The sequence below is a fragment of the Hemiscyllium ocellatum genome, chromosome 4 (assembly GCF_020745735.1).
Source record: "Hemiscyllium ocellatum isolate sHemOce1 chromosome 4, sHemOce1.pat.X.cur, whole genome shotgun sequence".
Classification (NCBI taxonomy): domain Eukaryota; kingdom Metazoa; phylum Chordata; class Chondrichthyes; order Orectolobiformes; family Hemiscylliidae; genus Hemiscyllium; species Hemiscyllium ocellatum.
This window is the reverse complement of record NC_083404.1, coordinates 137,875,000-137,887,388: the sequence shown is the minus strand read 5'-3', so window position 1 is coordinate 137,887,388 and position 12,389 is coordinate 137,875,000.

Sequence of the window (12,389 nt, the reverse complement as noted above, 5' to 3'; positions counted from 1 at the left end):
GTTATCACCTGACTATTAATCCAAAGACAAAGGTAATTTTCTGGGGACCTGGATTCAAATCTGTTATGGAAGATGGTGGAATTTGAATTCTATATAGAAAGACTCTCTTGATGACCAATAAACCATTAGTGAATATTGGGAGAAACCTGGTTCATTCACTAATAGCCTTTACCTGGTCTGGCCTCCATGCGACTCCAGACCCACAGCAATGTGGTTGACTCTTTATTGTTTTCTGGGCAATTAGGGATGGGCAATAACTGCTGGTCCAGCCAGGGGCACACATATCATGTGAATGAATAAAGAATCAAAATGAGTTGGCTCAGTGGTTAGCACTGCTGCCTCATCATTCCTGGGTTCAATTCCAGCCTCAGTCACCTGCCTGTGTGGAGTTTGCATGTTCTCCCCGTGTCTGTGTAGGTTCCCTCCCACAATCCAAAGATGTACATGTTAGGTGAATTAGCCATGCTAAATTGTCCTTGTGTTCAGGGGTGTATAGGTTAGGTGCATGAGTTGGGGTAAATATAGGGGAATGGGTCTGGGTGGAGTACTCCTTAGAGGGTTGGTGTTGGGCTGAAGGGCATGTTTCCACACAGTAGAGATTCTAATTCTAGGTGTTTGGAACATTTCCAGGCAGTGGGCATTTCTCACACTGATTACGCACTGTGAGAAAAAGCTTTTTCATGCCTCATTCAACATCACTTTACATCCATGACCTCTCAATCTTATTTCTTTTACAGGCGGGAACAACTTTACCCAGCTTCATGGCACAGTGGCTCAGTGGTTAGCACTGCTGCCTCACAGCGCCAGGGATCTGGGTTCGATTCCACCCTCAGGTGCCAGTCTATGCAGAGTTTGCACGTTCTCCCTGTGTCTGCATGGGTTTCCTCTGGGCTCTCTGGTTTCCTCCATGGCCCACAGATGTGCAGTTAAATACGTTGGCCATGGGGAATTAGCCCATAGTGTCAAGGGATGTGCAGGCTCACTGGATTAGTGATGGGAAATGCAGGGTTACAGGGATGAGCTGGATTTGGGTGTGGTGCTGTTTGGAGAGTTGGTGTAATTAAACGACCTGCTTCCATGCTGTAGGGATATTATGATTCTATTGACTCTGTGAAACCCTGCTCATGATTTTAAAAAATCTCCATCATAGAGTCATCGAGATGTACAGCATGGAAACAGACCCTTCAGTCCAACCCGTCCATGCCGACCAGATATCCCAACCCAATCTAGTCCCACCTGCCAGCACCCGGCCCATATCCCTCCAAATCCTTCCTATTCATATACCCATTCAAATGCCTCTTAAATGTTGTAATCATCCCAGCCTCCAACACTTCCTCTGGCAGCTCATTCCATACAAGGACCACCCTCTGCATGAAAAAGCTGCCCCTTAGGTCTCTTTTATATCTTTCCCCCCCCCCAAACCTATGCCCCCTAGTTCTGGACTCCCTCACCCCAGGAAAAAGACTTTGCCTATTTATCCTATCCATGCCTCTCATACTTTTGTAAACCTCTATGAGGTCACCTCTCAGCCTCTGATGCTCCAGGGAAAACAGCCCCAGCCTGTTCAGCCTCTCCCTATAGCTCAAATCCTCCAAACCTGGCAACATCCTTGTAAATCTTTTCTGAACCCTTTCAAGTTTCACAACATCTTTCCGATAGGAAGGAGACCAGAGTTGCACGCAATATTCCAACAGTGGCCTAACCAATGTCCTGTACAGCCGCAACATGACCTCCCAACTCCGGTACTCAATACTCTGACCAATGAAGGAAAGCATACCAAACGCCCTCTTCACTATCCTATCTACCTGCGACTCCACTTTCAAGGAGCTATGAACCTGCACTCCAAGGTCTCTTTGTTCAGCAACACTCCCTAGGACCTTACCATTAAGTGTATAAGTCCTGCTAAGATTTGCTTTCCCAAAATACAGCACCTCGCAATTATCTGAATTAAACTGCATCTGCCACTTCTCAGCCCATTGGCCCATCTGGTCCAGATCCTGTTGTAATCTGAGGTAACCCTCTTCGCTGGCCTCTACACCTCCAATTTTGGCATCATCTGCAAACTTACTAACTGTACCTCTTATGATGGCATCCAAATCATTTATGTAAATGACAAAAAGTAGAGGACCCAGCACCGATCCTTGTGGTACTCCACTGGTCACAGGCCTCCAGTCTGAAAAACAACCCTCCACCACCACCCTCTGTCTTCTACCTTTGAGCCAGTTCTGTATCCAAATGGCTAGTTCTCCCTGTATTTCATGAGATCTAAGCTTGGTAATCAGTCTCCCATGGGGAACCTTGTCGGACGCCTTACTGAAGTCCATATAGATCACACCTACTGCTCTGCCCTTATCAATCTTCTTTGTTACTTCTTCAAAAAACTCAATCAAGTTTGTGAGACATGCATTCCCACGCACAAAGCCATGTTAACTATCCCTAATCAGTCCTTGCCTTTCCAAATACGTGTACACCCTGTCCCTCAGGATTCCATCCAACAACTTGCCCACCAGCGAGGTCAGGCTCACTGGTCTATAGTTCCAAACTTGTCTTTACCACCCTTCTTAAACAGTGGCACCACGTTTGCCAACCTCCAGTCTTCCGGCACTTCACCTGTGACTATCGATGATACAAATATCTCAGCAAGAAGCCCAGCAATCACTTCCCTAGCTTCCCACAGAGTTCATGGGTACACCTGATCAGGTCCTTGGGATTTATCCACCTTTAACCATTTCAAAACATCCAGCACTTCCTCCTCTGTAATCTGGACATATTGCAAGATGTCACCATCTATTTCCCTACAGTCTATATCTTCCATATTCTTTTCCACAGTAAATACTGATGCAAAATATTCATTTAGTATCTCCTCCATTTTCTGTTATTCCACACAAAGGCCGCCTTGCGGATCTTTGAGGGGCCCTATTCTCTCCCTAGCTACCCTTTTGTCCTTAATGTATTTGTAAAAACCCTTTGGATTCTCATTAATTCTATTTGCCAAAGCCATGCATTCACCTGCTCTATCTTCCTATTCCTGCCCTCACTAGCTCGTAGCACTGGGAGTAATCCAGATATTACTACCCTTGAGGACCTCCTTTTTAAATTTCTGCCTCTCTGTAATCTCCCTTCAGAATCTCAACCTTTTCCCTTCCTATATCGTTGGTTCCAATGTGGACAATGACCTCTTGCTGGCCCCTCTCCCCCGTGAGAACATTCTGCACCCTCTCTGAGACATCCTTGATCCTGGCACCAGGGAAACAACACACCATTCTGCTTTTTCTCTGCTGGCCACAGAAATGTTTGTCTGTACCTCAGACTACAGAATCCCCTAACACAGTTAGGGGAAGCCGAAGTACCCCTCGTTGCATTAGAGCCAGTATCAATACCAGAAACTTGGCTGTTCGTGCTACGTTCCCCTGAGAACCCATCACCCCCTACATTTTCCAAAACAACATATCTGTTTGAAATGGTATCCATAAAATATGTCCACAAAAGACTCCTGCCCAAACTGCCTACCTCTCTTACCCTTCCTGGAGTTAACCCATCTATGTGACTGTATCTGAGACTTTCCCCCTTCCTATAACTGCCATCTATCACATACTGTTGCTATTGCAAATTCCTCATCGCTTCTATCTATCTCTCCAACCGATCCACTCGATCTGATAAGATTCACATCCAACAGCATTTATGGCAAATATAATCCGCAGTAACCCTTAAACTCTCTTTAAACTCCCACACCTGACAAGAAGTACATATCACTGTAAAGGCCATTTTTGCTCTTTCACAATCAACAGACCCAGAAAATAACACCGTCTTATTCATCTACAAACACTGCACCAGGTTAAATTAATAGCTATGGCTTACATTTGAAGTTTAATCAAGAGACTTATCTCCAAAAACATATAATCAGGAAAGAACCCACTGTACTCACTCATACAGCCTTTCTCTTGGACAAACTTAAAACAACAATTAACTTATCTGATTCTGTGCTGTGAACTTCTCCCAAACCGGATCCTCCAAGATTAGTTGTGAAATTCACTGTATGTTAATTTTCCCAGACGCACTCCGATATCCAGCGACACATGAATTCAAAAACAGCAAAGGCAGTAACTGTGCAGGTTCTCTCTCCCTCTCTCTCTCTCTCTCTCCTGCACTGTCCTCACCATGTGCTTCCTTTGTCTGCTTTTCTCCCTTTTAAAACTGCTGTAGTTTTGACTTCTTTTTCCAAAGTTCCAAAACAATGTAACAGCATATAAAACAGGAATTACTGCTCCTGGAATTTGAGGAAATCACCTCCAGCACCTAAAATACCTCAAAAAAAGGAGCAGCTCTTACAGCCAGAAATTTTTCCTGTCCTCCATCTTGGATTACCCAGGACTCCTCTCAGATGAAGGGCTTATATCCAAATTGGTGATTCTCCTCAGATGCTGCCTGACCTGCTGTACTTTTCCAGTGCCACACTTTTTGACTCTCCTCTCAGAGGGAGAACAGTCCCTCCAGGGAGAACAGTCCCAACTCCTTAAATCTATTCTCTTCACTGTAGTGTCTGATGCCTGGAATGACTCTTGTGAACCACTTCCTCAGTCTCTCCAATGTGTTCACATCTTGCCTATAATGTGGAACCCACAATTGTACGCAATACTCCAGCTGGGCAGAAGTGGGTACTGCAGATGTTGGAGATCAGAGACAAGATTAGAGTGGTGCTGGAAAAGCTCAGCAGGTCAGGCAGCATCCGAGGAGCAGGAAAATCGATGTTTCAGGCAAAAGCCCTTCATCAGCTACAACAGCTGAGGTCTAACAAGTGTCTCCTTGTCCCTATTAATAAAGCAGAGGACATTGTATACTTTATTAACTGCTCTCTCCACCTGTTTTACCACCTTCAATGACCTTCAATATACACCCAGCTCCTTCTGCTCTTCCATCCCCTTTGGAATTGTACCCCCTGTTTTATATTCAATGCTCTTCTGACCAAAGGGCATCATCTCACACTTCCCTCCAGTGACCCTCATCTGCCATTTATCCTCTCACTCCACCAACTTGTCAATGTCCTTTTGGAGTTGCACACTATGCCCCTTGCAGTTTACAATTCCTCCAAACTTTGTGTCATCTGCACACTTTGAAATTGCCCCCTGCATTTCAAGATCCAGGAACACCAATCGAATCTCAATCGGATTCCTGGGAAACCTTCCTCCAGCCTGGAAAACATCCAGTGATCTAACGATCTTTGTTCCCTTTTGCTCAGCTAGTTTTAAATAGTACCCTGCCAGACTCTCAGAGATGAAACCATGCCAAAGGAAATTTAAAACCAGAATTTTCCAATCCTCTGGGACTGGTCCAGAACATTAAGAATTTAAAAGTTAGATTTGGGCCTGCTACGACAAACGCCCACTCACCAGCAACATTGGAGAAGCACTCTGCTTTCTGAAATATCTTTGAATGATTTAATGAGCTTGTTGTAAAAAGATCAGAACTGGGTTCAAACATCTGTCACACTGAGTGAGGCTGTGAAGAGGCAACGTGTTTTCTGGAGTGTATCCAACCAGAGCCGGGGGATCCTGACCACTGAAGGACTGAGCTTCACGGGGAGAACAGGAATGTATGAAGAGCTGATAAAGTACACAGAGTGAGATGATCCTGCACTGAGCTCAGACACACTGTTATGTAAGCACCGGGTCCTGCATAAATTAAATGACATGATAGTTTAAACAGTGACCTTTTATCATTGGGCTCTGGGTTCAAATGTAGTCCAGAAGGATGGAATATCATGCTTAGCCTCTTGAGTAACCCCAAATGTCATCACTCCACCATTGCCATCCATGACTTTGGCTGCCTCGGTACAAAGGCCAGGAATAACCTCACAGCCTCCCTTTCCTTCAACATCTTCAAAGATTTTGGCCTCTGTCCCAATAAGACCAGGAGATGTAGCAGCAGAAGAAGGCCATTCAGCCCACTAAGTCTGCCATGCCGTTCATTGAGATCATGGCTGATCTGATCATCCTCAGCTCCACCTTCCCGCCTTTTCCCCATTACCCACAATTCCCCTTCCTGATCAAAAATCTGTCTATCTCAGCCTTGAATATACTCAATGACCCAGCCCTCTGCGGGAAAGAATTCACTCCCCTCTGAGAGAAGAAATTCCTCCTCATCTCTGTCTTAAATGGATAGCCCCTTCTTCTGAGATTATTCCCTTTAGTTCCCACAAGGGGAAGCAGCCTTTCTGCATCGAGTCCCATAGAATCTTTTATTTCAATAAGATCCCCACTCATTCTTTTAAACTCCAATGAATACAAGCCCAATTTACCCAACCTCTCCTCACAAGACAGAGGCACAGTGACTCAGTGGTAAGCACTGCTGCCTCACAGTACCAGGGACCCGGCTTCGATTCCAGCCTTGGGTGACTGTCTCTGTGGAGCTTTGCATATTTTCCACATGTCTGCGTGGGTTTCCTCCGGTTCCAGTTCCCTCCCACAGTCCAGAGATATGCAGATTAGGTGGATTGTCCATGCTAAATTGCCCACAGTGTTCAGGGATATATGGGTCAAGTGCATTAGTTAGGGGCAATGTAGAGTAGTAGATTATGGGAATGGGTTTGGGTGGGTTACTCTTTGAAGGGTCAGTGTGGACTTGTTGGGCTGAAGGGCCTATTTTCACACTGTAGGGATACTATGATGAGACAGTCCCTCCACACCCAGGGTCAGCTGAGTGCGCCTTCTCTGGACTGCCTCCAACATCAGTCCATCTTTCCTTAGATAAGGGGCCCAAAGCTGTTCACAGTATTCGAGCCGAGGTCTGACTAGTAGCTTGCTAATTTTAGCAAAACATCTCGCCTTTTCTACTGCATTCCCTTTGAAGTAAATTCATTTGCTTTCCCTATTACCCACTGAACTTGGATGCTAGCTTTTCCTGGTTTATGGACAAGGACTCATTAATCTCTCTGTTCCGTAGCTGTCTGCACTTTTTCTACACTTGCATAATATTTAACTCCTCCATTCTTCCTGACAATACACATAACTTTTCATTATCCCACGTTATATTCCAGATGCCAGGTTTTTGCCCACTCACTCAACCCGTTTATATCCCAAAGCCTTTGTGTCACTCTTCCCTTCCCATGTATTTTGTGTCGTGGCTCAGACTAGTTTGACAATCACTCCTGGGAAATGATTCAGAGATGCAGGTGTTGGACTGGGGTGGACAAAGTTAAAAATCACACAACACCAGGTTATAGTCCAACAGGTTTAATTGGAAGCACTAGCTTTCGGAGCGACGCTCCTTCATCAGGTGATAGTGGGGGGCTCGATCGTAACACAGAACTTAGAGCAAAAATTTGCAGTGTAAGGCTTAACAGACAATCAATTTTTCAATGTATAATTTCAGTTACCAATCCATACTGCAAATTTTTGCTATAAATTCTGTGTTACAATCGAGCCCCCACTATCACGGTGGGCGGCACGGTGGCACAGTGGTTAGCACTGCTGCCTCACAGCGCCTGAGATCTGGGTTCAATTCCCGACTCAGGCGACTGACTGTGTGGAGTTCGCACGTTCTCCCCGTGTCTGCGTGGGTTTCCTCCGGGTGCTCCGGTTTCCTCCCACAGTCCAAAGATGTGCGGGTCAGGTGAATTGGCTATGCTAAATTGCCCGTAGTGTTAGGCAAGGGGTAAATGTAGGGGCATGGGTGGGTTGCGCTTTGGTGGGTCGGTGTGGATTTGTTGGGCTGAAGGACCTGTTTCCACACTGTAAGTAATCTAATCTATCACCTGATGAAGGAGTATCACTCCAAAAGCTAGTGTGCTTCCAATTAAACCTGTTGGACTATAACCTGGTGTTGTGTGATTTTTAACTTAGTACTCTTGGGAAAGGGATTGTTTTACAATCTTCAAGGTGTTAGATAAGTGCAAGTTGTTGTTTTATTTGCTGAAGTATATTAACACACACACATCAGTCCTGCAAATGGCTACTGAAAAGACACTGTGTATGCATCATCATCTCCCACGGAGTACGGTCCAAGAAGGCAGCTCACCACACTTTCTCGAGGGCAATTAGGGATGAACAACAAATGCTGGCCCGTGCTTGAAGTAGAAGGAAGTGGATAAACTGTGGAGCTGGAAAAAGCACAGCAGGCAAACAGCATCAATGGGGGAACGGGAGTCAACGTCTCAGGTCGGAACCTTTCATCAGGACTGGGGGAGGGGGAAGGGGGATGAGAGGGACGGAGTGTGGCTGAGGGAAAGGTGGGTAGGATGGCCATAGGTAGATGCAGGTAGGAGGTGGCTGTGATTGGTCAATGGGAAGGGTGGAGTTGATAGGTGGGAAGGAGGATGGACAGTTAGGGTCAGGTTAAAGGGGCGGGGTGGAGAGGAAGGGGCTGGACCTGGGATGAGGTGGGGAGTGGGGAGATTTGGATGCTGGTGAATTCTATGTTAAGGCCGTATGGTTGTAGGGTTCTGAGGCAGAAGATGAGATGTCCTGAACTTAAGGGATGACAAGAGTTGTGAGAAAGTGAATATAAACATCATCAGCCTTATTACTAGCCATCCTATTCCTTCATGTGACAAAGGGTCGACTATAAAATAATTGTAAGTGTAATATTCCTCAGAGAGCCTCTAGTCCGATGACATGAGAATGCGGCTCTTTGCACCTCGAATTCAAATATAATAGAATCAGAATCACAGAATTGTGGCCAAACTGGTTGTATTATCTAGCGTTAATCTCTTGTCTTATAAGACCGTAAGACGATAAGAAATAGGAAGAGCACTAGGCCATTCAGCCACTTGAGACTACTCCCCCATTCAATAGGATCACGGCTGATCCAACATTCCTCCACCTTCCTGCCCTTTCCCCTGATTCCCCGACTGATCAAATATCTATCGATCTCAGTCTTAAATATATAAAAGGACTCTGCCCCCACAACTCTCTGGGGCAAGGAGTTCCAAAGACCCCCAACCCCCTGAGAGAAGAAACTCCTCCTCATCTCAGTCTGAAATTGGTGCCCCTTTATTCTGAGACTGTACCCTCTGCTCCTAGACTCTCCCAGGAGGGGAAACATCCTCTCAGCATTGACCCTGTCAAACCCCTTAAGAATCTGACGTGTTTCAATGAGATCACCTCTCATTCTTCTCAACTCCAGGGAGTAGAGTCCCAACCTGTTTAACCATTGCTCAGAAGACAATCCCTCCATCCCGGGGATCATTCGAGAGAGCTTTCTCTGAACTGCCTCCAATAACATCTTCCCTTAAAGGAACCAAAATTGCTCTCAGTGCTCCAGATGTGGTCTCCCCAGCACCCTGTACAGTTACTACTCTTACACTCCAACCCCACCACTCCCCTCACCCTGTCGGGCAGCACAGTAGCATAGTGGTTAGCACTGCTGCCTCACAGCGCCAGAGACCCGGGTTCAATTCCTGTGTGGAGTTTGCACATTCTCCCCGTGTCTGCATGGGTTTCCTCCCACAGTCCAAAAATGTGCAGGTTCGGTGAATTGGCCATGCTAAATTGCCCGTAGTGTTAGGTGATGAGGTAAGTGTAGGGGAATAGGTCTGGGCGGGTTGCTCTTCGGAGGGTTGGTATGGACTTGTTGGGCCGAAGGGCCTGTTTCCACACTGTAAGTAATCTAATCTAAACCTATCCAATGCCTCAGTTGAACCTGCCTAGTTCACATTTCCAAGGTAGCACATTCCAGAGCCTAACTACTAACTGGATGAAGAAGATTTTTCTTATATCACCCTTACTTCATTTACACATCATTTTAAATCTACACTCTCTCATTTCTGCTCCTTCTGCAAGTTTCACCCTATCGACTCTGTCTAGCACTCTCTTGATTTTGAAAATCTGTCTCAAATCTTCTCTCAGCCTTCTTCTGCCCAGGGTGAGCAATCTCTACTTCTTCAATCTGAAGTTCCTCATCCCTGGAACCATTCTTGTAAGTTGCTTCACGCTCTCTCCAATGTTCGCATCCTTCCCACAATGTGGTCCACAACTGTCACAATACTCCAGCTGAGGTCAAACAAGTGTGTTGTACAAGTTCAACATCAATTCTGTGCTCTGTAATGTATGCCCTGAATAATAAAGCTGGGGACATTACATGGTAGAGGAATTGAGTTCCGGAGTCCTGAGGTCATGTTGCAGTTGAATAAGATTCTGGTGCGGCCGCATCTGGAGTATTGTGTGCAGTTTTGGTCACCATACTATAGGAAGGATGTGGAGGCATTGGAACGGGTGCAGAGGAGGTTTACCAGGATGTTGCCTGGTATGGTAGGAAGGTCGTATGAGGAAAGGCTGAGGCACTTTGGGCTGTTCTCATTGGAGAAAAGAAGGTTTAGGGGAGATTTGATAGAGGTGTACAAGATGATTAGGGGTTTAGATAGGGTTGACCATGAGAACCTTTTTCCACGTATGGAGTCAGCTATTACGAGGGGCATAGCTTTAAATTAAGGGGTGGTAGGTATAGGACAGATGTTAGGGGTAGTCTCTTTACTCAGCGAGTTGTGAGTTCATGGAATGCCCTGCCAGTAGCAGTGGTGGACTCTCTCTCTCTTTATGGGCATTTAAACGGGCATTGGATAGACATATGGAGGATAATGGGCTAGTGTAGGTTAGGTGGGCTTGGATCGGCGCAACATCGATGGCCAAAGGGCCTGTACTGCGCTGTATTTTTCTATGTTCTATGCTTTATTAACTGCTCCCTCTCCACCTATCCTTAATGATGTGTACATTATCTGTAGTAATACTAACATATATACCTATCTGGAAATAACATTAAGAGTTTGTTCAATAATTGAGCTGGAATCATCTTTTGTCTATAATGAGCAATAGAAAATAGATTTTTAAAAATGTTATCTTGGGATGGGGACGTCACTGGCTGGGTCAGCATTTCCTGCCCGTCCCTAGTTGCCCTTTGAGAAGATGGGGGTGAGCTGCCTTCTTGAACCGCTGCAGTCCATGTGCTGCAGGTAGACCCACAATGCCCTTAGGGAGGGAATTCCAGGATTTTGACCCAGTGACACTGAAGGAATGGCAATATATTTCCCAAGTCAGGATGGTGAGTGGCTTGGGGGGAATTTGCAGGGGGTGGTGTTCCCATGTATCTGCTGCCCTTGTCCTTTGAGGTGATGGTGGCTAGGGGTTTGAAAGTTGCTGTTGAAGAGCCTTAGCAAATTTTTGAAGTACTTGTCCATGGTACACACTGCTGCTACTGAGCATTGATGATGAAGAGAATGGATGTTGAATGTGATGGATGGTATTATATATCTTGAGTGTTGTTGGAGCTGCCCCCATCCGTGCAAAAAGGGAGTATTCTATCACACTCCTGAGTTGTGCCTTGTAGATGGTGGATAGGCTTTTGGGAGTCACAAGGTTAGTTACTTGCTGCAGGAATACCAGCCTCCGATCTGCTCTTGTAGCCACATTTATATGGCTCATCCAATTCAGGTTTTGTGAATGTTAACCCCCAGGATGTTGATCATGAGGGATTCACTGATGGCATTACCATTGAATGTCAAGGGTTGATGGTTAGATTCTCTTTTGTTGGGGATGGTGGATGCATGGCAATTGTGTGATGCATATGCTACTTGCCACTGTCAATGCACAACTGGAAATTGTTCAGGTAATGTTGCATTCGAACATTGACTGTTTTGATATTGGAGGAGGCGTGAATGGTGCTGAACATGGTGCAATCATCGGCGAACATCCCTACTTCTGAGCTTATGATGAAGCAGATGAAGACGGTTAGGCCCAGGATACTACCCCGAGGAACTCCTGCAGAGATATCCTGGAGCTGAGATGACTGACCTCCAACAACCACAACCATTTTCCTATGTGTCAGGTATGACTCCAATCAGCAGAGAGTTTGCCCCCGATATCCATTGATTCTAGTTTTGCTCAGGCTCCTTGATGCCACACTCGGTAGAATACGGCCTTGATATCAAGGGCTGTCCCTCTCCCCTCCCCTCTGGGATTCAGCTCGTTTGTCCATGTTTGACCCAAGGCTGTGATGAGGTCAGGAGCTGAGTGACCCTGGGGGAACCCAAACTGGGCGTCACTGAGCAGGTTATTGCTGAGCAGGTGCTGCTTGATACCACTGCTCCATTACTTAGTTGATGATTGAAAGAAGGTTGATGGGGTGATAATTGGTAATCTAAGAACACATAACATATTTTTTATTACCAAAAATGTGACTTATCCTTGAACAAGGTTCCCCGCACAATCATTGAGAATCTTGTTTCTGATTTTATTGAGATAAATACACCATTCCTTTCAACTCAGTTGGCTTTATTCCATGATTGTTCCTTGTAATATATTGGCTTGATTCTGTCCCTAAACTGTCATGGTGAAGATGAAAAGTGATTCCTGTTGACCTTTCTTTAGCCTCAGTCTGTTTGGATCAGATTTCAACATGTG